This window comes from Tursiops truncatus, chromosome 1 (assembly GCF_011762595.2).
Source record: "Tursiops truncatus isolate mTurTru1 chromosome 1, mTurTru1.mat.Y, whole genome shotgun sequence".
Classification (NCBI taxonomy): domain Eukaryota; kingdom Metazoa; phylum Chordata; class Mammalia; order Artiodactyla; family Delphinidae; genus Tursiops; species Tursiops truncatus.
In genome coordinates this window covers 13,862,797-13,875,224 of record NC_047034.1, presented here as the reverse complement: position 1 = coordinate 13,875,224, position 12,428 = coordinate 13,862,797, and positions in this window count along the sequence as shown.

Below are 12,428 nucleotides of genomic sequence, written 5' to 3'. Positions count from 1 at the left end.
GTTCCTGGATCCACGGTGGAGATAAACTTTACATGGAGGAACTGTTTCAATTCTCCTTTCTTTACCTTCTTATTTCTAGACCAGTCATTGGTAAGCTATGGCCCACAGGCCAAATCTGACCCGCCACCCGTCTTTGTAAATAAAGTTTACGGACACATAAAGTTTTATTGGGACACAGCCACACCTGTTTGTTTCTGGCTGCTTTTGCACTACAATGGCAGGGATAAGTAGTCACGACAGAGACCATATGGTTTGAGAAACTTAAATTACTTGCTATCTAGCCTCTTATAGGATAAGTTTGTCAACTAGGCCATGGCCAGTGCCTACCAATGCTTAAGAGATCAGTCCTATTTTTGTAACTTTCCAAGGGATAGTTATATCATCACCCTTAGACAAACAATTGGATGAAGTTTTGAAATAAAATTTTCTTTAGCTTCAATCAAATTCTTAGGCAGGACTTTTCTTCCCACATTGTCACCATAGGTAGAAAGGAAGCAATATAATGATTTCACATTGTCCAGAGGGAATTCCCATGGTTGGGGTTGTTCTTCACATTTACCCCTGATGTTGTGCAACATATCTAATTTAAATTTCTGATTTACAGAAATGTGGGTTAGTTATTGAAATAAGACTCAGTAGATTGGGATATCCCATAAAGTTTGAAATTTTAAATACAACCAGATATAAATACATGGTTCCTTCTTATACAAAACTGAATACCAATAGTGCCTTTAAATGTAGCAAGAACTAAAACTTAGACTATGTTGGTGATAATAATACGTCTATTTTGGAGCAATGTCTCTGATGATGCTATTGATTAATATATTCAGTTGAGTACTTTTAAAAAATCTTATTAATGAGTAAAAGTCTCTTATAACCATTAGTCAATATATATTGAATTTTCACTAAAGGTTAATAAATCATTATATCAAAGTGTTTGAAAATTATGAATCCAAATCCCATTCCATTATCACAAGGTTTGGGGAAAAAAGGAAAGGAACCAAAACCATTCTTCAAGTGTTTAAATTGTAACATTATGCCCCATGATCTGGTTTGTCCCTATAAAAGCACAAAATATAGAAGCATTTCCCCTATAACTGATACTATTTTCTTTATGTCATATAAGAGAGCATTAGTTCTGCCTCACGTTCTTGGAAGAAATATTCATGAATTTCGTTATTTCAGAGGTACCACATTTTCTTTATAGCTTTGCTAAAAGTCCAAGAATCTAAGTGTAGTGGATATCTTAATAAAAAGAATAACTTGGGGGACTTCATTTCAGTAAGATTTTTAACTAAAGTTGGTTTCTGTGATGAGGATTACTTAAAAAAAAGTACCACCATCTTATACTTAATTTAGTAGAAAATATGTGGATAAAGAAATCTGTACCATTATACATGAAATTTTGAGAAAGCACTTCTTAACTCTATGTTTTAAAGGAGAAATAATATCACTGTAGTTTGAAACTGTGATCGCCTTTATCTAAATCAGAAATAGTCTTTCTTCAAGTCTCAGATTGAGTTCACATGATGAAGAGAAAAAGTTAGTAAAAGAAGATTTTGTTAACATATCAGCCAAAGTATTAGACTACTTAAATGAATAAATATATCAATGCTAAATATAATTTGAATATTCAACATTCCCAAAGAATCTGAAAGGTTGGTCTAGGAAAAATTTCATCCTATTTTACAACCGTTATTTTGAGAACAATTAGGTAGAGAGAAGAGTATTACTCCAAACTTTTCTCCATTCAGCACATCCTAATTATTCTTTTCTGGTTGACCAATAGCTCAGGCTTAATATCATTGTATAATAAGTTATTATAATTTTGTGGTTTCTAAAAGCCATTAAACAGCCATTTTGCAGAGAACATGTAAAGAAACTTTTCTCAAATTTTTCTATAACTGTTAGTAAGTGGTAGATTTTAATCTGAATAATATATTCTTTTCATGGTGGTCACTGTTTACATAAGTCTGATATTCATTTAATTCTACCAGTGAAATAAAAGTTCTTTGTCCACCATACAGCTGTGGCAGAGATTAAAATGATAAATGATACATCAAGCATATCATAGTTTAAATTACACTATGAGTCTCCATTCCTTCTCAACAGAAAAGATCTTTTTCTTATACCACACATCCTCATTGACTGGGTTGTAACTAGAGAGAGCCATGGTTCAGTGAATTCTGTATCACATCCGGTTTGTGGACAGACCCATATTCCAGATATTGGAGTAAAGGTTTTATACACATCACATTCCAGGTTTCATTATATAATACTATCTGTCTACTTCCAAGGGGGTGTCGTATTGTTTCTTTATCTGTCCAATTCTAATACCTTGCACCTCCCTTGCACAAGGGACGATAATCCTCTTGTTATCTATTATAGTTGGTTCATTAGGGAATATTACTGAAGGCCTCACCATCCAGTCATATGTTCTGCTACATTTAGTCTTCGTCATAGTTTACACACAAACTCATTTATTTACCTTGATTTCTACCAAACCTGGTAACTGACCTTTAAAGACAGAAGATCCACTAGTGACTAGAATGTCCAATAGTCTTTCCTGGGTGAGGGGGTAATGAGCTCACTGTCAGCATTATTGAAGGGGACAGTGCTCCATTAGAGTCATTATTCAGTTAACTATTCAATTAGAGATTTTCTGTCTTCCCAAGCTGATTTCCAGACACATACAACCTCTGGGCAGAAGTTGGCCACTTTCTACGGTCACAATCTGCTTTCCATCATACCCAGATAGCTGTTTTAACAACATATCATCTTGACTTATGGTCACATAGAGTGCAAACCTCTGCTGTTCAGCACCCACAACTTCTGTCCAACTCTGCTACAAATCTGAGGTTTCCATAACCCCATCCTCGGGTTTGATTAATTTGCTAGATTGGCACACAGAACTCAGGGAAACACTTACTTGTACTTACCAGTTTATTACAGAATGTGGTAAAGGACACAGATAAACAACCAGATGAAGAGATACATAGGATGAGGGCCAGGAGGTTCCTGAGACAGGAACATCTGTCCCTGTGAAGTTGGGGTGCACACCTTCCAGGCACATGAATGTGTTCACCTACCTGCAAGCTGTCCGAACCCCATACTACTGAGATTTTTATGGAGGCTTCATCACGGAGGCATGGTCAACCAATTCCATTTCTGACCCTTCTCCCTTTTTGAGAAAATGGGGGGCAGGGCTGAAAATGTCAAGCTTCTAATCATAGCTTGGTCTTCCTGAGTGACCACCCCTCATGCAGGAGCCGTTCAAGGGCCCATGAAAGTCACCTCATTAGAACAAAAGACACTCCTATTACTCAGGAAATTACAAGGGTTTCAGGAGTTCAATGCCAGGAACTGGGAGCAGAGACTAATATGTATATATTTTCTATTATTACACACATGGTGATTGTTTTGGGTTGGGTGGCGCTGGGGGTAAGAACTAAGGGAAAAGATGGGTATGGTAAAAAGGAAAAATAGAGAAATAGGATGCACATTATAAAGGGCCTTGTATGCCATACTGGAGAGTTGTGACTTAGTGTTATATTTTATAGGGAAGAAAAGGAATTTGTTCCAAATTAGAACTGCTAAGAGCTTTGTGGCTACCACATTCCAGACTAAACTTTTTGAATTTTCTTTGCTCTTAGAAAATTTTCTTAGTTGAGAGAATAAAAACCCAAAAATGGATCTTAAAAGCAGTTTGAAATTGGAACAGCTTTTACTAAATGATGTTTTGATGAATTAAGATTAAGCAAATCAGAAATAGATGTCTTAAACTTTCCTCGGAATGTACATAAGTACCACAACAGCACAGTTTATTATAAATCTGGAACTTTTTTGACTTAAACACAATAAGCGGCTAATCACAATAAGCAATGTATCTTCATGCATACATCACACGCAAATTCACACACGCATTTACACATAAACACACATGCATCCACACACACATATCTACACACAGAAACCATCTCTTAGTTCTATAGTGCAATATTGTATCATTACCACCTTCAGCTAAAATATATTTGTAAGAAACCCCCTCTGATACTAGGATTGTGTCACCATATTGAATAAACACCTTGAAAAATTAATGAATTGAACATTTTGAGAAGCTTCAATAATAAAAAATAGGATACTGGACTTTATAAACTTGTTATTCTCCAAGATATATGTACAGACTTCAGAAACTGTGCCCTTGTATCAGTGTCTGTCTTTTTAAAATAAATTTATTTATTATTGAATTTTGGCTGCGTTGGGTCTCCGCTGCTGCGTGTGGGCTTTCTCTAGTTGCAGTGAGAGGGGGCTACTCTTCGTTGCAGTGCGTGGGCTTCTCATTGCGGTGGCTTCTCTTGTTGCTGCGCACGGGCTCCAGGCACATGTGCTTCAGTAGTTGTGGCTCACGGGCTCCAGAGCTCAGGCTCAGTAGTTGTGGCCCATGGGCTTAGTTGCTCTGTGGCATGTGGGATCTTCCTGGACCAGGGCTCAAACCCGTGTCCCCTGCATTGACAGGTGGATTCTTAACCACTGTGCCACCAGGGAAGTCCCTATCAGTGTCTGTCTTGAAACTACATACCATGAATTTGTTCACATCAGCTCTGTCAGCAATATATAGTGACTGAATAAAAGACTAAGGGTAATTTTTTATGTTCTCACATATGTTCAAACAATACCTTTCTTTAAAGAAATATATTGCTTTGCCAGTACTACTTCATTAAAATTAGAATCATCACTACAGGAAAATAATTCACATTGTCCCACCAAAGAAAAAGGACTAAAGTTCACCAAACAAGTTTCCTGGGACTTACTGTGAGTTCTGATTTTGACGCTGCTGTTTTATTAACTCTGTAACTTCGTGCACGTTTCTTTCACTTTCTGAGTCTCAGCTTTTTTTTTTTTTTTGCGGTACGCGGGCCTCTCACTGTGGTACGCGGGCCTCTCAAAGAGAAGTATAAGATGCTCTATTATCAATATTACTCTGAATTTTCATTCCACTGATCAATTTTTCCACTGTTGTTTTCCATCAAAATCCTTGTCACATTGCTTCCTGTGCCTGCATTCCATTGAAAACAAACAGGTTAATCCTGTAACTTTTTCATACAGCACTCTCTCTATCAACTTGCTCTAATTGAAGCCTGGCTCTGTCCTCTCCACTCACCCCACCCACATTATACCACTTGTCTTATAGTTCTCATGAGTAGAGGCTACGCTATTGGGTCAGACGGCATTTTTCTTACTCACCCTCACCCCCCAGCCTGGCCCAACCATGTTCTGCTTCTACTCCAAAGCTTTTCCAACTTCAATCTATAATTCTACCTTTAGAACTTACATTAAGTGTTTGGAAAGAGCATTGTATAATCAGGGAACTGAGAGAAAGCCAACGTGGCTGGAGTATTGAGTGAGGGAAGCTGTTTTTATGAAATGAGGCTGCGGAGACAGGCAGACCTCAGACCATGTGGGCCCTGCGGGCCAAGCTGAGGTGTTAACCTTTAACATACGAAAACCAGGTGTGTAGAGTTCAGCTGAGTTGGAGAGAGCTGAGCCGTCAGGTGTCCTCCAACTCCAAAAATGAGCCAAAATGAAAGCAGCAGCCAAGCTTTTAATCACGGACTCTGATAGTATAAGCAAAGGGCTAAAGCAGAGAAAAAAACTGACTCCCAGTTTCCATTCCCCCCACTGAAATGGAGCCCGCACAAGGTGCCTGGATTGGCACGGCTGTGTAGGGGTGGTCTCACTTCTGAGGGAGCCCCCAACAAAAGGCTCCTGCGGTTTTATGAAACCTGGGGCAAGAGGAGGGGAGCCATCACCCTGAAGACACATAACTTGGGAACTCTGAAACCTTGCATGGTGGAACCAAAGCATCCTGGATGAGAGACACCTTGAAACCTGGTTCTTGGAGAGGCCTGGGACTCATGAAGCAGCAAAATCCAATGGGATTGACTGTCACCACCTCTGCAGCCAAAGCTTCATATAATGTGGCCAGGGTGGTCCCCTCCAGCCAGGAGGATATCCGCACAGGGGGGCCTGGCCATGGTCCCACAGGACTGTGTGTGTGGGAGGCCCAGCTGCCCAAGGGCTGGAGAGAGGGTCATACTCTGCATGCTAGTGAAGCCAGGGTTCTGGGACGGGTCACCAGTCAGGAGAGGCCAGGGCAACTGAGCAGGGTATTGGGGAACAAGGCATCTGCCTGATGCAAAGTCCTAAGCTGCTCCAGTGCTGGCAGGAACTAGCCTACCTTGCCAGAGTGGGTCGGGCTCAGGCTGGCTGGGGTATCTCAAACTTAACCGCAAGGTCTAAGCTACCACATAAAGAATATTCCTCCTGAAGGCGAAACAAAAGGGCACTAATATGCCTTGCCAGGGTGGGGCTTAGCGGGCTGGTCAATATTTTCTCCAATAAGAGACACTCGGAGCCCTCTTTGTTGGAAAGCCTGGGACCCTATCAGGCAGCAAACGGAAACGGGGACTGACGGTCGCCAATTTGCACCTGCCCCCTCAAGACTGATTCTGCAGGGTGGGTGCGCTCCAGAGTGGATGCTCTATGGGTGTTTGGGGCCTGGAAAGCTACAACGGCCGGGGGAGGAGGTCCCGACGGCCCAAGGAGTGCTGAAAGGATGCGTAATGCGCATGCGCCCGCAGCACAGTCGTGGGTAGCCAGGGCCCCTGCAATTGGGCAGAAGTCGGCAGAAGCCCGGTCACGGTAGCCGGCGTCAGGGGTTCAAGAGGTAAGCCTAATCGTAGGCCTAAACTAACCAATGGGGAATATTACCCCTAAAGGTAAAACGCAAGGTTACTTGACGGTCTTGGCTGACTAGAATATTCTCCAATAAGAAACACCTGGGAGCCTTATTTACTAGAGAAGCTCGGGATCCGATCCGAAGCAAGTCCAGATGGGGGCTAGGGGTAATCTGACACTGCCATCTCAGAGTGATATTCGAGGGGGTGGGCTCGCTCATCCTGGAGGTTATGCAGGCATTTGGAGCTTGGAGTTCGCTCCAAAGGCTTGGAGCGCGGGTCACCAAAAAGGCAGGCTGAAGTGGTGCGTACTGCGCAAGCGCGCCTAGCGCGGTTCAGCCTCGCCAGGGAACTGGAGACATCAGGTCACAGGGCCCGGCTCTTCAAGCACAAGGAGCATGTGTAATCGCAAACCCAGACCTCTCAACCCATTCCCCCTGAAGGCAAAATGCAATGGGAAGCCCAGGACCACATCAGGCGGCAAGTCCAAATGGAGACTGACCGTGGCCAGTTTGCCACTGCCGCGTCAGAGTGATTTTGAGTGGTGGGTGCCCTCCACTTGGTAGCTATGCAGGAGGTTGGGGGCCGGGCTCTGGCTCCACGGTCCCGGAGGGCCACAGCTGCCGAGGCCGGCTCAAAAGGTGCACGCTGCCCATCCCAGGGTAGCCGGGGACCTGGAACAGGGCCGGGGACTGGATGAGGCCGGCGCACAGGAGCGGAGTATTGAGGGAAACAAGGCTTCAGCCTAATTCCAAACCCTCATCTACACAAGTGCACGTGATCATCCTTAAGGCAGAGCAGGTGGGCACTGTACTGCCTTGACGGAAAACACCTGGCCAGGTATCCAAGCGACTGCGGGGAGGGAGCCCTGGTTGCTGGGAAGCCCAGAGCCCAATCAGGCGGGGAGTTCAAAGGGGAACTGAGGGTCGCCAATTTGCATCTGACGCTTCACAGTGATTTTCACTTACCCAATGGAGAGTATTTCCCCTCCGGCAAAACGCGAGCGTACTCGACTTCCGTTTCAGGGAGGGGCCGCGCAGGCTCGCCAGGGTTTGCCCCATAAGAGACTCCTTGGAGCCGTGATTTCGCGAGAAGTCCCAGCGCTGATCCGGCCCAGGTCTAAATGAGGCCTGTCGGTTGTCGGTTTGCAGCTGCAGCCTCAGAATGATTTTCGGCGTGTTGGCGGCCTCCACCGTGGAGGCTCTGCCGGTGTTTGGAGCCTGAACCTGGCTCCACAGGCCTGGAGAGCTCCGCTGCCCGAGGACCGCTAACCAGGTAAGTCCTGCGGATACGCGTGCAGGACAGGGTAGCTAGGGACCTTTTAGAAGGTAAAAGTCAAGGGAAAAGGGGTCACAGGAACAGGCTCTTGGGGGACAAGAGGAGAGATGGTCGCTATTTTTTCTCTGCCGCTTCAGAGAGATTTTCCTTGGGTGGACTCCCTCCACTCTGGAGTCTGTGCTGGAGTTTGGGCCGTGACCTAACTTCAGAAGCTGGAGGGCTCGGGGTGCCCTTGGCCTGCCGAAGGGGTGCTACTGCCCCTGAGCGTGCAGAGCAGGTTAGGGCGCCAGAACCTGGAACAGGGCAAATGTAGGGAGACGCTGGCTCCCAGGAGCGGGCTCTCGGGAACAAGGTGCACGTGTAGCCACAAGCGCTAACCTACCCAGTGGGGCCTATTCCTCTGAAAGGCAAAACGCAAGGAACTCGACTTCTTTGCCAGGGCGGAGTCGGCCTTCGCTCCACCTGCTTGAAGGGCCCGGGTGCCAAAGGCCTCCAGGAGGCGTGCGTACTGCGCATGCGTTTGCAGCTCATTTCGGGGTACCCAGGGACTTGGAACAGAACAAGTGTCAGGAGCTGCGTCAGTAGTGGGCATTTGCTGGAAAAGAGGTGTAACCCTAATCGAAAAGCCTAACCTTCCCAATGGGGAATGCTCCCCCGGAAGCAATAACGCAAGGTTCCTCCACTGCCCTGAAAGGGCTGGGGCGGGCGTGCTGGCCTGCACCTGGGAGCCATTCAGGCAGCAAGTCGAAGTGGGGACTTAGGGCTGCTAATTTGCATCTGCCGCCTCAGCGAGGGCTCCCTCCACCCTGCAGGCTGTGCAGGTGTGGGCCGGGACCTGGCTCTGCAGGCCTAGATCAGGGCTACATCATCAGGACTGCTGAAGGGGCGTGTACTGTGCGTGAGCATGCGGTGCGGTTGTGGGAAACCCGGGACTTGCAAAGGCAGGGAGATGCCAGGTCACCGAAGCAATCCCTTGGGGGACAAGGCATATGCCTAATCACAAGACCTAATTTACCCGTGGGGACTATTCCTCCTGAAGGAGAAAGGGAAGATTGCTCTACTGCCTTTGCAGTGGCGGGCTGGCGGGCGGGCCGTGATATTCCATTAGATGCTCCTGGTTGCTGGAGAAGCTTGGGACCTGCTCAGGCAGCAAGTCCAAGTAGGGATGACGGTGGGCAATTTGTTACTTGTGCTTCCGAGTGATTTTCGCGGTCTGGGCTCTCTTACCGTAGAGGGTGTGTAAATTTGGGGGCCGGGCCCTCTTTCTACAGGCCTGGAGGGCCCCGGCTGCCTAAAAGCTGCTGAAGGGGGTGCGTACCGCATATGTGCGTGCAGCGCAGTTCAGGGTGGCCAGCGACCTGGAACAGGTCTCCAGTTTGCAGCTGCCGACTCAAAGTGATTTTTGTAGGGTGGGTGCCCTCCATCTTGGATGCTCTGCAGGTGTTTGGAGCCTGGACTTAGCTGCCCAGGGCCCTCAGTTCGCATGAGTGGCGGTCAGGGAAGCCAGGCATCTAGAACAAGGCGAGGACTGACTGTAGCCCGTTTGCGGATACCACTTTGCAACCATTGGAGGGAGTTGGCTCCCTTCTCTCTTGAGGCTGTGCAAGAGGTTGGGGCCTGGTTGCCCAGTGTGTGCTGTGTCTGCCTGTGCCAGACAGTTCAGGGCAGCCAGGGACCTGGAACAGGGCAAAGGTCAGGAGTGCTCAGGTCAGAGGAGCACGATCTGGGGGAACAAGGTGGCTCTCTAATTCTGAGCCCTAACCTATGCAAATGGGCATGTTGACCTCGAAGGCAGAGCTTAGGGATTCTGTACTGCCTTGCCAGGTTTCGTGGGGCAGATTGGGTTGGTTATTTCCCATAAGAGAAATGTGGGAGTCCTGGCTGCTGGACAGTGCGGTTGCCTGCACCTTGATGTTGGAGGTCTAACTGCTCTGGTGGCCTCGTGAAGCTCTCCATGTAAGGGTAAGAGGATCCGACCCTGATACCTATACAGGGCCAGGGCCCATTCAGGTGTGGTGAGTTTTTTTTAACTTGTTCATTTCCTGTGAGATATGCTGTTTGTGTTTTCCAGTATCCATTTCGTCATGTTTAAGTAGCAAGAACCCAACTTCCAAACATATCTCACACATATACCCCAAATTGCCCTGACAGCCTTTAGATGCTGTATGTTGCCAGCTTCCAAGTCAGTAGGTCATTACTGGAAATAGCACATGTGCTACTCTGCAGTTTTAATTTTCTCACAAAATTCAACACAATCAAAGCCTAATTCTTAAAAATGAGTTATTGGCAACACAGTGCATGTTATCTTTGTGTGAATTATAGCAGCTTTTGTTAATTGCCTAAAATCTGCAAACCTGTGGGAAACATTTTCAATAAACTGATTTTTCCAGATGTTACCTCAGTAATAAGGTAGTCAGTGGTGATTAACAAGTGCCCCTTCTTTTGATTTTGTTCCCTTGTATTAAAAAAACCTGAAGACAATCAAGAGAAATCTCAAAACTACATCCATCAAAATATCACAGTAAGAATACCAACCAGGGCTGAGGTCTGAACTTGTTCTTACCTTAACTTCCACTGTTGAGACTCTTTCATTTGCGAATGACAGGAACAGAATTTATATAAAGTAAGCAAATAAATCTTAGGGCTGTGCAACTGGGATTTTTAAAGGAGATTTTGTTTAATTGGAGTATAGTTGGTTTACAGTGTTAATTCCTGCTATACAACAAAGTGATTCATTTATATATATTCTTTTTATATTCTTTTCCATTATGGTTTATTACAGGATATTGAATATAGTTCCCTGTGCTATACAATAGGACCTTGTTTATCCATTCTATATATAATAGTTGGCACCTGCTAACCCCAAACTCCCACTCCATCCCTCCCCACCTCCCCTCCCCCTTGGCAACCACCCACAAGTCTGTTCTCTGTGTCTGAGTCTGTTTCGTAGTTTCATTTGTGTCATATTTTAGATTCCACATATAAGTGATATCATATGGTGTTGGTTTTTCTCTTTCTGACTTCATTTAATATGATAATGTCTAGTTCCATCTATGTTGCTGCAAATGGCATTATTTCATTCTTTTTTATGGCTGAGTAGTATTCCATTGTATATATGTACCACATCTTCTTTATCCATTCATCTGTTGATGGACATTTAGGTTGTTTCCATGTCTTGGCTATTGTGAACAGCACTACTATGAACATAGGGGTGCATGTATCTTTTTGAATTAGTTTTCTCTGGATATATGCCCAGGAGTGGGATTGCTGGATCATATGGTAATTCTGTTTTTAGCAAATGGGAATTAATACAGTTTCAGGTTTGGTTGGATCAGAGATGTGAAGGAAGTCAGAATATGTCACCCCAAAGTATTCCTCTTTGACATAAAACTATTTTGAACAGCAAACCCAGGAAAAGCTCCCCCTTTTCTGCAGGAAATAAATTCTCCTTTTACTGGGGACACATTTATCAGCCCAGAGACCTTCCGGCGGAATCAGCAAACAAACCTTCCTTTAGTAGTTGCTCCCATGTATTTATCTCCCTTCAGTATGCCACCCTTGGAAGCCTGAAACTGCTGTGCTTTGTCCTGTCATTTCTCTATAAAGTGTTGTTCTGTGTTAAGGATGTTATGTGAGCTGGAATCTAAGCAGCACTTTGAGTTACTTTTCCTTTAGTTTTCTTCCACGTGATAGGCACAGCTGCGTGTTGATACACTGCTTGCTCTTCTCTTGTTAATGTCTTTTTGTTAAGTTCCAGCTGAACACTGAAGCAGGGTAAAATTTTGTCTCCCCTACATACCTTTCTCCCCCTTGGTCTCTTGGTTCTTATCTTTCCTTGGAATCTTTCTCATGTTTTCCTTTTAGTTGGCAAAGAGCTAGCCTCAGACTAGCCCTGCCCACATCATTCCTATAACTCGCGGACCTAGACAAGGAACGATTATCTTTCTCCTAGATTCCACATATCAACTTTCAGGGCTGAACCCTGAAGTCCAAGTTGTATATGCCCACTTAGGATGTGGGCCAAGGTGGGGTTAGTGTTCCTGAGCATCTGAAATATGCCAGGTATTGCCCCAGGTACCGGCAATGTGATGTGAACAAGAGAAATGCAGCCCCTACTCTCCTGAGGTTTACGTCCTGGTGGGGGTGATGGGACATAAACTAAACAACCAGCCAACCAATTTCCAAGAACAATAATAATTTTATATCATAAATGTGCTTTGAAGGAAATTAAAGCAAGTAAAAGGGCTGAAAGATCATGTGGTATTTCGGTGGTGGTATCGGTGCCTAATTTTAGATCGTGGGGTCAGGAGAGAACTTGGTGAAGAGGTGACATCTGAGTAGCAACAGAGCACGGCTTCACATACTGTGGTGTGACTTTTTGTTTACTCTGGGTGAAAAGCCAGGAGGGAGACA